The sequence below is a fragment of the Heterodontus francisci genome, chromosome 1, assembly GCF_036365525.1.
Source record: "Heterodontus francisci isolate sHetFra1 chromosome 1, sHetFra1.hap1, whole genome shotgun sequence".
NCBI lineage: Eukaryota > Metazoa > Chordata > Chondrichthyes > Heterodontiformes > Heterodontidae > Heterodontus > Heterodontus francisci.
In genome coordinates, this window is record NC_090371.1 from 274,981,120 (window position 1) to 274,996,030 (window position 14,911).

Below are 14,911 nucleotides of genomic sequence, written 5' to 3' on the forward strand. Positions count from 1 at the left end.
AGGATATGGGATCCTTGAGGATTGTCACAGGAAAAGGGGACCCAATAATACAGAAGTATGGAACCGTTCATGTGGGATATTCGGGAAATCTCCAGATTCCCATATGGACAGTCTGCCACTAATTATCAGGCTGTAGTAGCCCTGATCTGGGAATTTACATGTTCAGCAATGATTTGTTGAATATGAGCATAAATGATTCAGCAATCTATAATTCGTTTCCTTTTCTTGAACCTTCTGCAATCATTCATTGTGCATCTGCTGTGGCTTTGAGGAAAATTTGACTGTTTTATGGTGTGCGATTGGCTGCCAACAAATGTATCAACGTTTAAATGTTTAACGCTACTCTGTCATCATGCTTTTGATTTTCCACACATCTGATTGTAAAGCATCAATATTTTTGTGCAAATGCCCAATGACTAACTTTCATTTTGTTTTTGCGTAAATTAAAACATTCTGGGAGCTAGAAGAAAGCGTGGCGATAGAAGAGACAAGAAGGAGCCTCACTAATTAACTGGATTTTACATATAATAACTGGATTTTACATATAATAACTGGATTTTGCAATTTGGTGGTTGTTCAAATAGTGTTTTTAATGATGTTTCCAGCAGTTTCATTTACAAATTGCAGAAGTTTGCAATGGACAAGTAATTAATCAGTATTACATTTAATAATAAAATCTTGCATTTTCATAGCACTTTAAGTCTCTCAGAAATGGTTCAAATTGTTGACTACAAGCTGTCAGATTTCATTATTTACTCAGCCATTCATCCTTTTTGGTGAAGCTAAGTAAAACAAATGAGATAGTGACCAGGTAATCTATTTTAGGGATGTTGGTTGAAGGATAAATATTGGCCAGGACACAGCGAACTCCCCTGCTTTTGAAAAATTGTTATGGGATATTTTATGTTCAGCTGAATAGGCAGACAAGGCCTCGGTATAGTGTCTTATCTGAAAAGTAAATCAAGGACACCTGTATTCACCCCTTATTTTTGAACTGCGAATTGTTTTGAGATATACAAATATATTCCAACTCTCCCTCAAATGATCAGGGGGAAAAAAATCCTTTAGGAGGATTTAGCAGTAATATATCACAGACCATTCTTCTTGTATTTTGTGTTTTGGTACCTTGTACACAGCTACTATCTCATTAAACTGTTGAGTATTTGGGAAAAGAGGTTTCTCTTTTGTGTCTTTCGTTTAAAGATTAGTTTTCAAATTGTAGATATAAACTCAGATAGAGAATAAGACAACTGGTATTTACAAAAACATCACGGCCTCTTTACATCAGCAATTGTTAAAAGATAAATAGAGCTAATAAGGGGAGCACTCTTTGTTCTTTCCCCCTGCAAACATAATAGAAAGAAAATAAAGAAAACTGTCTCCAAAATCTTTGAAAAATTACTTGACAGTAGCCAGAAGACAGACCTCCTGGAGAACAAAACCAGTTAAAAGGTTATTCACCTACCTGACTGCACAAATCTAGCTGATAGAATAAGAGCTCCTCTTTTGTGATATATACAATTTTATAAACATAAATAAAAGCAGAGAAAAAGCATGAGACTTAGATTTAAAACAAGAGTAAGAAGAAAGGGACGTCTGTTTTCAGACATGCTTTTGATTATAAGACAGGGTGTGCTGTGCTTTTCATTTTAAAACATAATTGACTGTAGAACTGGCTATGTCTTTGTTATAAAACATATTTCATTGTAGGACTGGCTATTTTTTAAAGCTTACTTGATTGCAAGACAGGGTGTGCCTTTTTGTTTTAAAGTATATTTTATTGCAAGATTGGCTATGTCTTCTGTTTTAAAATATGCTTGTTTGGAAACTAGCTACATCTTTTTTTAAAAAAACATACTTGATTGCAAGACAGGCCACGTCTTTTGTTTTAAAAGATACACGGTTACAAGACTGACTCTGCAGTTTTTTTTTAAAAGATGTTCTTGATTGTAGGACTAGTTTTTGCCTTTTGTTTTAAAACACATACTTGATTATAAGATTGAGTGGCTTTTGTTGTGAAACAGCAATCTGATAAGGTATTCTTTAGACAGACTGTCTCAACCATCATATATTTCTCATAACAAGACATTTCAACCAATACAAAATCATATAAATCAAGAAAGGTTCTTCAGTTGACTTCAATAGAAGTAAATAGTTCAGCAGGATATGACCTCTGCATAAATTGTTAAATGTTAGTACAGCCAGTTGGAGATAGAATTATTCTGTGAAAGCTATCTAGTATTATTTAAAAATATCTGTGCACCTTCCCCGTCAACAATACCTTACTTCCTAATATCCTGTTTTGGTCACATTTTTGTATCAAATTTGGCAACTGTAAATTCCTATGTCCACATTTATAATGGAAACTGCCTATGTAAACTTGTCATGCTGTAATTATACCCTACTACCAGTGATGGCACTAAACTGCCTGAGTTTTGCAACTCCAACCTCCTCAGCTGAGAAATTCCTTTGCTTTACCAACATTGGCCATCAATTTGATATTGAACTATAAAAATACCAAGTATTAAGTATTACATAAAATAGGAATAGAATAAAAAAAAAGAATTCCTTACCAGACATTCCAACCCCACTGTTACATGGATCAAGAGATAAACTCTTAAAACTCAAGAGATTTGGTGTAAAAATCATGCTATATTTTTCAAACAAACAAATATAGACTGACAGTTGGTTTATAAACCTCATTAGTATCTTATTCAATCTCTAACAGGTCAGAGCTCTTTGCAAAAACTTATTACTGAATCTGAAAATGCTTTACAAAATACTTTTCAAAAAACTCTGCTTGTATCCGGGTATGATCATGGCCCTACGGGAGGGGGAGGGGTCCATTACCACATTCACTTCTCAGAGACTGCTGCAAAAGACACTGGATGCAGAGCTTGGGCCTCACAGCTGCCAGAAGCTGGGCAAGGAAAGGAAAGGTCCATCATCATTCAGGCATCGTTATACCAAGACAATGCCACAGCCATAGAAACCAAAAAGGGGGGCAGGAGAGGGGGAATTTTACTCTAATGACACCAAGGTCTGTTTCTAGAAAATTCCAGATGTTTCAATGTGATGTGCCTCTGTATATAAAGATCAAGATATTATTAATAACACATTTTCATGTTGTATTGACCAGCGCACTCCAAGCCCCAGCTGGCAGTAGCCAGGGCCTGACAGCATTGGGGTTTAACCTCTTCTACTGCCATAGTAGAACTAAAATGCACCAAGTTGACCCCTTGCTCTCAGCCACACACACAGCCCCTAGTCCTGCTCACCCATCTCCCCTTCCTTCACACTTGTCGCCCTCCTCAGTGTGGTATCAATCTGATGTTTGCAGCAATCGCAATCCCACCTTCAAGGCTGATGACATGCTCCCGGTTCTGGTTGTGCAGCTCGATGTCCTTGATTAAATCTTAAATGATGTAGATTTTGGGATGGATGCTCTCAAAGTCCTGGATCTCAGCATGGATGGCCGCCATGTTGGATACAGCAGCTGCTGTGCTCGAGCCAGGGAGGTAGCCAAGTTAGAGTCGGAATGAGACAACGCTATCACTGAGCCCGAGCATGAGCTGCAGTCCAGACCCAGATCCCCATCTAGAAGGCATAGCACTGACACCGACACATAGCCATTTGAACCCTTCCAATCTGGAGGCTGGTGAGCTGGAGTAGAGAGATGGCTGAGAACGGAAAATGGTGGCAAGAAGGCTAAAGGGTGCGAGAGGTGAGAGATCAGGGCATTAGGGACCAGGCACAGCTTAGAATCCTCATAGCTGATGCTGATGACAGAAGGACATGCCATTACCGCAGAGTCAAATCAAACCTCAAGGGCTGTTGCGAGCCTGTTGCCAGAGACCAGCGTTGCCTTGCTCCATCTTCTATCCTCTCTCCTCTTATTATACTCACTCCCAACACCCCTAACAGCTCCACTTGCACTGCTCTATGTACCGTGCGATGGCCTCACAGTGAAGGACCAGCAATCTAATCCACGCTTGACGATTGATGTGAAAAAACCATACACCTCTCTCCTATAGGTCAATGCTCAGACCGCCACCTTATTAATAATTGGTATGATTTGTAACTGCCTCTGAGCATTGCTCGTTCTGAATGCCTGTGAAAAATCCTGAGGTTTCAGAGCCCTATTGCAAGTGAAGCTTAAATTTTACTGAGGAATCATGTCTATGCGCAATAAATTTAAGCTGGCATGTCTACCATACCCTTCAAATGCCCTGACCATGACAGCATTGTAGAAGGGGTTGCATGAGGTCCAAGTAAAGCAACAAGAAACAAAAAATAAACAAAACAAAATAGAATTGTTGCCAGCAACAAACTGAATATGATTTTTAGAAAAATCAGCTAGACACTTAACCTTCATTACCATCACATTGAATAATGAGGGCAGGTCACAGGGGACACTGAACATTTCTTTTTGACAGTTACAGTACATACAGGATAATGGATGATAATCAGGTCAGTAACTCAATCGTGATCTGCCCAAGGTATACAGCACAGGCTAAAGGCAGTATAATGTAGGGGTTGAATGGATATTTCATGTGACTGCTACTAACATTGATACTCGCTTAGGTTGGATCTTTTGCAGTAGAACCTCTGTTTTTTTATTCGTTCTTGGGATGTGGGTGTCGCTGTTTAGGCCACCATTTAATTGCCCTTGAGAAGGTGGTGGTGAGCCGGCGCCTTGAACTGCTGCAGTCCATATGGTATAGATACACCCACAGTGCTGTTTAGAGGAAGTTATTATGGTGTGTGGCTTGGAGGGGATCTTGAAAGTGGTGGCGTTCCCATGCATCTGCTGCCCTTGTCCTTCTAGGTGGTAGAGATTGTGGGTTTGGAAGGTGTTCTCAAAAGGAGTTGCTGCAGTGGACTGGACACTATTTTGCGTCACAGAATCACAGAATAATACAGTGCAGAAGAGGCCCTTCGGCCCATCGAGTCTGCACCGATGCATTAAAACACCTGACCTGTCTACCTAATCCCATTTGCCAGCACTTGGCCCATAGCCTTGAATGTTATGACGTGCCAAGTGCTCATTCAGGTACTTTTTAAAGGATGTGAGGCAACCTGCCTCTACCACCCTCCCAGGCAGGGCATTCCAGACCGTCACCATCCTCTGGGTAAAAAAGTTCTTCCTCAAATCCCCCTTAAACCTTCCACCCCTCACATTAAACTTATGACCCCTCGTAACTGACCCTTCAACTAAGGGGAACAGCTGCTCCCTATCCACCCTGTCCATGCCCCTCATAATCTTGTACACCTCGATCAGGTCACCCCTCAGTCTTCTCTGCTCCAGCAAGAACAACCCAAGCCTATCCAACCTCTCTTCATAGCTTAAATATTCCATCCCAGGCAACATCCTGGTGAATCGCCTCTGCACCCCCTCTAATGCAATCACATCCTTCCTATAATGTGGCGACCAGAATTGCACACAGTACTCCAGCTGTGGCCTTACCAAAGTTCTATACAACTCCAACATGACCTCCCTGCTTTTGTAATCTATGCCTCGATTGATAAAGGCAAGTGTCCCATATGCCCTTTTCACCACCCTATTAACCTGCCCTTCTGCCTTCAGAGATCTATGGACAAACAAGCCAAGGTCCCTTTGTTCCTCGGAACTTCCCAGCGTCAGGCCATTCATTAAATACTTCCGTGCCACATTACTCCTTCTAAAGTGTATCACCTCACACTTTTCAGCGTTAAATTCCATCTGCCACTTTTCTGCCCATTTGACCATCCCGTCTATATCTTCCTGTAACCTAAGACACTCCATTTCATTGTTAATCACTCAGCCAATCTTTGTGTCATCCGCAAACTTACTGATCCTACCCCCCACATAGTCATCTATGTCGTTTACATAAATGACAAACAATAGGGGACCCAGCACAGATCCCTGTGGTACGCCACTGGACACTGGCCTCCAGTCACTAAAACAGCCGTCTGTCATCACTCTCTGTCTCCTACAGCTAAGCCAATTTTGAATCCATCTTATCAAGTTACCTTGTATCCCATGTGCATTTGCTTTCTTGATAAGTCTCCCATGTGGGACCTTGTCAAAGGCTTTGCTGAAATCCATGTAAACTACATCAACTGCACTACCCTCATCTACACACCTGGTCACATGCTCAAAAAATTCAATCAAATTTGTTAGGCATGACCTCCGTCTGACAAAGCCATGCAGACTATTCCTAATCAAATTTTGCCTCTCCAAGTGGTGATAGATTCTCTCCTTCAGAATTTTCTCCAATAGTTTCCCTACCACTGACGTGAGACTCACTGGTCTGTAGTTCCCTGGCTTATCTCTACGACCTTTCTTAAATAATGGAACCACATTAGCTGTTCTCCAGTCCTCTGGCACCTCCCCCGTGGCCAGAGAGGAATTAAAAATTAGGGTTAGAGCCCCTGCAATCTCCACCCTCGCCTCCCACAGCATCCTGAGACACAAATCGTCCGGACCTGGAGATTTGTCCAATTTTAAGCCTTCCAAAGCCTCCAATACCTTGCCACTCCCTATGACAATTTGCTCAAGAACCTCACAGTCTCTCTCGCTAATTTCCATATCTACATCCTCATTCTCTTGTGTGAAGACAGATGTGAAGTATTCGTTCAACACCCTACCAATGTCCTCTGGCTCCACCCACAAATTTCCCCCTTGGTCCCTAATGGGTCTTACTCTTTCCCTGGTTATCCTCTTCTCATTGATATACTTATAGAATATCTTGGGATTTTCCCTACTTTTACCAGCCAGAGCTTTCTCATATCCCCTCTTTGCTCTCCTAATTGCTTTCTTAAGCTCCATCCTACACTTTCTGTACTCCACTAATGCTTCCATTGATTTGCTCTCCTTGTATTTGCTAAAAGCCTCTCTTTTCCTTCTCATCATACCCTGAATGTTTCTGGTCATCCATGGTTCTCTGGGCTTGTTGCTCCTACCTATTGCCCTAGAGGGAACATGTTGGGCCTGTACCCTCTCCCCATTACCTTTTTGAATGCCCCCCACTGCTCTTCTGTAGATTTCCCGACAAGTAACTCTTTCCAGTCTACTTTGGCCAGATCCTGCCTTTTTTACTAAAATTCACTCTCCCCCAATCCAAAACCTTTTTTTGCAACTGGTCTATTTCTTTCTCCATAACAAGCTTAAATTGTCACATGACTCTGAAGCAAAACTGCTTCCATGAAGAGTATGCAAAAGATGTACACATATGAAGAACGACAAGGGTGATTTAGTAACACTGCTCCTCACAATTATGATCTATTACAACAATTACAAAGCTATGGGCAGCCTTCCAGTTCCAAAGTGTCTTGATATCAGAGCTTCTATTGTAGACATACATTTAGAAATGCAAATTTTATGCATCAATGCAGCACTTTACATGACAGGAACATGTTGGTTAGTGTTCCTGATTTGCAGCCCACAAAACATTTTGACCCGTGTGGGTGAATTCCCATTATACAATATTTTTCCATTAACTGAAGATCTGTTCTGAAAGCACATCTGTCTCACATCAGGCATACATATGCAAATCTGAGCCATAGGTAAAAAGATACAAAAAGAAATGAAGTCAGACATTTTGAACCCACAGTGAAACTTCCTGAGAAACTGAAAATACAAACTGTCTTCACCTGAACATTTCATAATTAAAAGTTTGACCTCTAGCTGACTTAGGAATCTGATAGTACCAAAAGGATACAACACCCAGAGTAGATCAAACTGTAGAGTTCCATTCCAGCAGCAGAATAGCATGTCGTGAATTAGATTGTCCCTGTCTTTATGGAACAGATAATGCTCTAATTACCACGTATAGGGCCACCCCTGGGAGAGCTACAGCATGCATTCAATGAAAAATTTCATTTAATCTACTTCCATTTTAACTATGTTTACTACTGTAAAATAACAGCCTCCATTTATATAATGCCTTTAATGTAGGAAAACATCCCAAAGCACTTGCATTATTGAAAAACGTACTGAACAATGAAACGTACAGACTCTACAAACAATTGACTGTCCACTCCTCTAGAGTAGCAGGTGCCTTAGTAAAAAAAATGGAAAAAACCTTTAAGTCCAAATAGTCAGCTGAAAGAAATGTATGTGAATTATCTACTTCAATAACCAAATAGTAATGGTATGTTATCCCCCATTCTGACTATACAGTAGTTATCCACTTTTTAAAAACTGTATAATGTTAAATAATTTAAAAAACTGATTTTGCTTAAAACAAGTTGACATTATTTTAGGTTAACCCTTAGACGGTCAGTACTTGTTGAGAATTCAGTACTCCCTGACCTTATTTGTGAGCTTCTAACTCAAACATTGACACTGAAAAATCCTCAAGTACCACAGTTGTGAAATACTCTAGGCCAATAGTTTTATTACTGTAATATTAAACATTAAATACATATTCCAAACTTTATTAAAAATTCTGATAAAAGTAGTAGTTTGAATTTACATAGCAACTTTCACATTATCCTAAAATACTTCACAACCAATTAATACTTCTTCTTGAAGTGTAGCCACTGGTGTAAATTAGGAAAGCGCCGCAGCAAATTCTCACACAGCAAGGTTCTACAAGTTGACCAGATGATCTTTTTCAGTGATGTTGGTTGAGGGATATATATTGGCCAGGACACTGGAGAGAATTCCCCTTCTCTTTCACATCCACTTATGAGAAGACGGGGGCCTTGGTTTAATGTCTCATCCGAAAGATGGGACCTCTGGTAGTTCAGCACTGCACTGAAGCGTCAGCCTAGATTATGTGCTCCAGCCCTACTGCAAGGCTTGAACCAAGACCTTTTAACTCTGAGGCAAAGGTCCTATCACTGAGCCACGGCTAAAAAAAAAAATTTTCTTTCCCTTGTCTCTTTTCCCCTTACTTTGCTTGCCACTTCTTTTATCACTAGTTTATCATTCCAATTATTTCTTAATATTTAAATTTCACTTGTTCCTCATCTAAAATCTAAACTTACATTTTTTTTCCACTGATCTGTGCACCATTCAGAATCAGAGACCTTTTTTTAGGCTTAAAGTTGGTCCCAGTTTGGCTAGAAATTTGCTCCAAAATGTGAAGTTTTAGGCCAGTTTATAAGCCTGAGCTGAGCTTATCTTGTTAAAACAAAATCATGCTGAGAAAAGAATTATGTATTTAATTGTAAATCTACAGAAATACATGTATGAGCATGGAAAATGTTTTTTTATTGACTTTAAAGATTAAAAATATAATTTGTGTTATTGCAGGGCATTCTTGGACCAGAGTGGAATGATTTTACTGCAGTGGTTGTCACCCACAGAGATATAGTTGAGAAAGCTCATTATAATTAAGAAAAATATTTGCAGACTGCCACTGAACCTCGACAAAAACTCCTGGTATTTGTGCAGAACAGGTTTCATTGTGTCAACAATGACCCAGATTTTCTCAAAAATGAACAGGGCCCACTTTTGCAAAAAATAATGGGATTTATTCGACAAAATAATTACAAAGTTCTAAAGTTTAATTGAATGCATAGAGGATTTATAGTAACAGAAATGTAGCGGCCAGATGTACAAACTGCTGTGGTCAGGTATTATGTGGTTTATGATAGCCATGCTTATAATGACTTTTAAATTCATGTGTCATCTTTAAACAATTAAACTTTTGTTTGCCCTAAACCTTCAGTTATGTTTTTGAAGCAATAAACTGGTCACAAAGTTCAGAGCATTTTCACATACACAAAACTAAGGATCACTAGATTTTGAGTATGAGCTTTGGTTGAAGTGATTGAGAGACAGGTCTAACTGATTTTTTTGACACCTTGCAACAACAGAGAATGTCCAAAAGAAGCACTGCAGTTTACAAGCTAGTTTGTCATGTCTTGATCAGTAAGCATGCAGCTTTGTGGGGCTGCAAGGAGGGAAAAGAGAATAAAATTGCATTTACTGCATTCAGTATTTAAACAACAAAGATTTCTTGCTTTTGTTCAACAAAAATAGATTTACATTTTTAATTGTGATCAATGAATACAAAGACATACACAACCTGTTAAGAGTTTCAGTGATATACCGCAACTGCCTCACCTAACACTATCAGATACCACTCCAGCTACATGAAAGAGTCTTGGATAGAAATTTATAAACATATTTAAAACAGCAGTTCCTATTCCATAATGCAGTGAAGCTTGTAAATCTCTAACATATGAGAGGTTTCAGAGGGAAATATTAAAAATGCTTTCCACAAATTCCATTCAGAAGAAACATTCCAAGAGATCTGTCAGAGGAGAATACCGTAACCTAACTCAAGGATAGATTGTCCGGGCTTCTGCATTGTCAAGAATCTCCAAAACTGAAAGGAAGTTGTCAGCAACATTACTCTATGGACAGACAACCTTATTCACAAGAGAAGCTATGTGCTGTCAACTTCCAATACTTAAGTTCCAAAACAAAGTGTAGATTCCAGAAACAGTGCAGAAAACATGGCTGGGTAGTGATTACTTGAAGTTTTTTCCGTGACATGTCACGAGTTGCAAAAGCACCAGGCTCAAGGAAAGACTCCAAAAGGATTCTTTGCAACATGACTTCATGCTGCCCATGTGAAATCTTTTTAAATAAAGGAATGGCTAACACATTTAGCATGCATCTCATCTCTGTATTTTCAGAGAAGGCTCAAGAAAGGACTGCAGGAGTACCAGGCAAGTGTGTGGAGGAACACTAACAGATACAAATATTAAAAAGGAAGACGTATTAACGGGGTCAATGGAATTCATTTAGCCCAGATAGTCCATGCTCCAGAATACTGAGCAGCGGTTAGCAAAAAAATAAAGTAGGTACTAATTATAATTTTCAAAACATTGTTGGGAAATAAGAGTTGCACCGATTAACTGGAGGCAGGCAAATGTTACCACTATCCCTTCCCCATTCCCAAAATGATAAAAGCACAACTATAAACTAGTTAGTTTCACATTGATAGTAGGTAAACTGTTAAAAGACACCACAATACAGGATAATATTAATAAGCACTTAGAAAAGTTTAGACTAATCAGAAATGGTTAGCACAGATTTGTAAAGTGCAATTCATGCATGAATAAGTTAATAAAATTTGCAAGTAAGTTAATGAGTGACAGACAAAAGGAAATACAGTAGACGCAATATATTTGGACATTCAAAAAAAAAACAAGACTGGCATTTAAAGAGCGTCTTTCACAACCTCAGTATGTCCCAAAACACTTTACAGCCAATGAAGCACTTTTGAAGTGTAGTCACTGTTGCAATGTAGGAAACGTGGCAGCCAATTTGCACCCACAAGCAGCAGTGTGATCATGAACAGATGTTTAGTGACGTTAGTTGAGCAATATTGTGCAGGTCACAGGGAGAACTCCCTGGCTCTTCAAATAGTGTCAAGGGATCTTTTATGCCCACTTGAGGGTGCAAATAGGGCCTTGGTTCAATGCCTTATCTGAAAGAAGACATCTCCAATAGTGCAGCACCCCCACAGTACTGCGCTGAAATGGCAGCCTAATTTTTGTGCTCAAGTCTCTGGAGTGGGACTTGAACCTACAATCTTCTGACTCAGAGGCAAGTGTGATGCCACTGAGCCACAGCTAAAAAGCCAGTAAGAGGGCTTGGGCAGGGGGGGGCGGTATTGGTGATAACATTTGCCAGCCTTTCATCATTAGGTGCAACTCTCGTTTCCAAAGCATTTTTGAAAATTGTAGGTACTATGTTACTTTGTTGCTAACCTCCCTCAGTATTCTGGAGCATGGACCATCTGGACTAACTGAATTCCATTAACTCTGTTAATACTGTTTCCTTTTTAATATTTATATCTGTAGATATTCATATAAAAGAGAATTGTTGTGAACATTATAAGGCTCATAGCAAAAATATGCTGATGGCAGAATGTAGGATATTTCTTATAAATGAGAAACCTAGCCAGCATTATGACACAGGGATCTGTGTTATGACCACTCATTTCTTGTGTGCATAAGGATTTTGTTTTGGGCATAGATAGACCAATTCCAAAATCTGTTGTTGATGCCAAAGCAGGGACAAATGCAGGAAACTGAGAACACCATAGATAGGTCAGGGAATGAATAGGTAGATGGAAAATGCAGCTTAATATAGAGCAGTAGGTAAACTGGAAATAGTCCAAGATGGGTAGGGTAGGGGGAGAGCAGAGACTGGAAATGTAACAAATACTCAAATTCTCCCTGAAATGAAGTAAAGGGAGAGTTTGGGGAACAAATAAATGCACCTTGCTATTTAAAGCAGGATTCCAGGTGCAAAAAAAACATTAAGAAAGGTAAAATGGGATCTGGGGGTAACTGCAGACATTGAATACAATAGGGAGGAAGTGATAATGAATCTGTATAAAAACAAGAAATGCTGGATTCACTCAGCAGGTCTGGCAGCATCTGTGGAAAGAGAAGCAGAGTTAACGTTTCGGGTCAGTGACCCTTCTTCGGAACTGACAAATATTAGAAAAGTCACAGATTATAAGCAAGTGAGGTGGGGGTGGGGCAAGAGATAACAAAGGAGGTCTAGATTGGACCAGGCCACATAGCTGACCAAAAGGTCACGGAGCAAAGGCAAACAATATGTTAATGGTGTGTTGAAAGACAAAGCATTAGTACAGATTAGGTGTGAATATACTGAATATTGAACATCAGCAAGTGCAAACCTGAAGAAAAACAACCTGAAAAAAACAGTGGGTAAGCAAACTGAACAAACTAAGATGAATTTCATTGAGGTGGGGGCGTAAGGGGATAAAACTGAGACCTTTTCTGAGTACAGAACGCTCAGCATCAGAGAGGGGGAGGTCAGAGGGTATAGTGAATACACGGCAAGGGGTCAGATCAGAAGGGGTGGGGTCAGAGGGAAGTGAAGCGGAAGGAGGATCCAGATCCAGATCGCCCCCACCTCAATGAATTTCGCGCTCGGCATGACGTTGAGCTCTTCTTCCGTCGCCTCCGCCTCCGGGCTCACTTCTTCGACCAGGAGTCCTCCCCCCGACCAGCAGACCCATTCACCCGCCTCCAGCTTTCTCCCTCTACCTGGACCCCTCACCCTGGCCTCTTACCCGCTCTTGATCTCTTCATTGAAAACTGTCGGCGAGACATTGGTCGTCTCAATTTCTCTGCCCCCCTCACTCACTCTAACCTGTCCCCCTCTGAACTTGAGGCACTCCGTTCTCTCAGGTCTAACCCCGACATGGTCATCAAACCTGCAGACTAGGGTGGTGCTGTTGTTGTATGGCGTACCGACCTCTACCTTGCAGAAGCTCAACGCCAACTCACAGACACCTCTTCCTACCTCCCTCTGGACCATGACCCCACCACCGAACATCAAGCCACCGTCCAAAGGACTGTCACTGACCTCATCTCCTCTGGAGATCTTCCCTCTACAGCTTCCAACCTCATAGTCCCGCAACCCCGGACAGCCCGCTTCTACCTCCTTCCCAAAATCCACAAACGGGACTGTCCCGGCAGACCCATTGTGTCAGCCTGCTCCTGCCCCACTGAACTTATTTCTTCCTATTTAGACTCTATCTTTTCTCCCCTGGTCCAGTCTCTTCCCACCTACATCCGTGACTCTTCTGACGCCCTACGTCATTTTGACAATTTCCAGTTTCCTGGTCCCAACCGCCTCCTCTTCACTATGGACGTCCAATCGCTCTACACCTCCATCCCCCACCAGGATGGTTTGAGGGCTCTCCGCTTCTTCCTGGAACAGAGGCCCAACCAGTCCCCATCCACCAACACCCTCCTCCGCCTGGCTGAACTTGTTCTCACATTGAACAACTTCTCCTTCAACTCCATGCATTTCCTTCAAGTAAAAGGTGTCGCTATGGGTACCCGCATGGGTCCTAGTTATGCCTGTCTTTTTGTGGGATATGTCGAGCATTCTTTGTTCCAGTCCTACTCAGGCCCCCTCCCCCAACTCTTTTTCCGGTACATTGATGACTGTATCGGTGCCGCTTCCTGCTCCCGCCCCGAACTAGAAAACTTTATCAACTTTGCTTCCAATTTCCACCCTTCTCTCACCTTTACATGGTCCATCTCTGACACTTCCCTTCCCTTCCTCGACTTCTCTGTCTCCATCTCTGGGGATAGGTTGTCTACCAATATCCATTATAAGCCCACTGACTCCCACAGCTACCTCGACTACACTTCTTCACACCCTACCTCCTGTAAGGACTCCATTCCATTCTCCCAGTTTCTCCGTCTCCGACGCATCTGCTCTGATGATGCTACCTTCCATGACGGTGCTTTTTTCCTCAACCGAGGATTTCCCCCCACTGTGGTTGACAGGGCCCTCAACCGTGTCCGACCCATTCCCCGCACCTCTACCCTCACCCCTTCCCCTCCCTCCCAGAACCGTGACAGGGTTCCCCTTGTCCTCACTTTTCATCCCACCAGCCTCCATATCCAAAGGATCATCCTCCGCCATTTTCGCCACCTCCAGCGTGATGCCACTACCAGTCGCATCTTCCCCTCCCTTCCCCTGTCAGCATTCCGAAGGGATCGTTCCCTCCGCGACACCCTGGTCCACTCCTCCATTACCCCCACCACCTCGTCCCCGTCCCAGGGCACCTTCCCTTACAATCGCAGGAGGTGTAATACCTGCCCATTTACCTCCTCTCTCCTCACTATCCCAGGCCCCAAACACTCCTTTCAGGTGAAGCAGCGATTTACATGTACTTCTTTCAATGTCGTATACTGTATTCGCTGCTCACAGTGTGGTCTCCTCTACATTGGGGAGACCAAGCGCAGACTGGGTGACCGCTTTGCGGAACATCTCCGCTCAGTCCGCAAGCAGGACCCTGAGCTTCCGGTTGCTTGCCATTTCAACACTCCCCCCTGCTCTCATGCTCACATCTCTGTCCTGGGATTGCTGCAGTGTTCCAGTGAACATCAACGCAAGCTCGAGGAA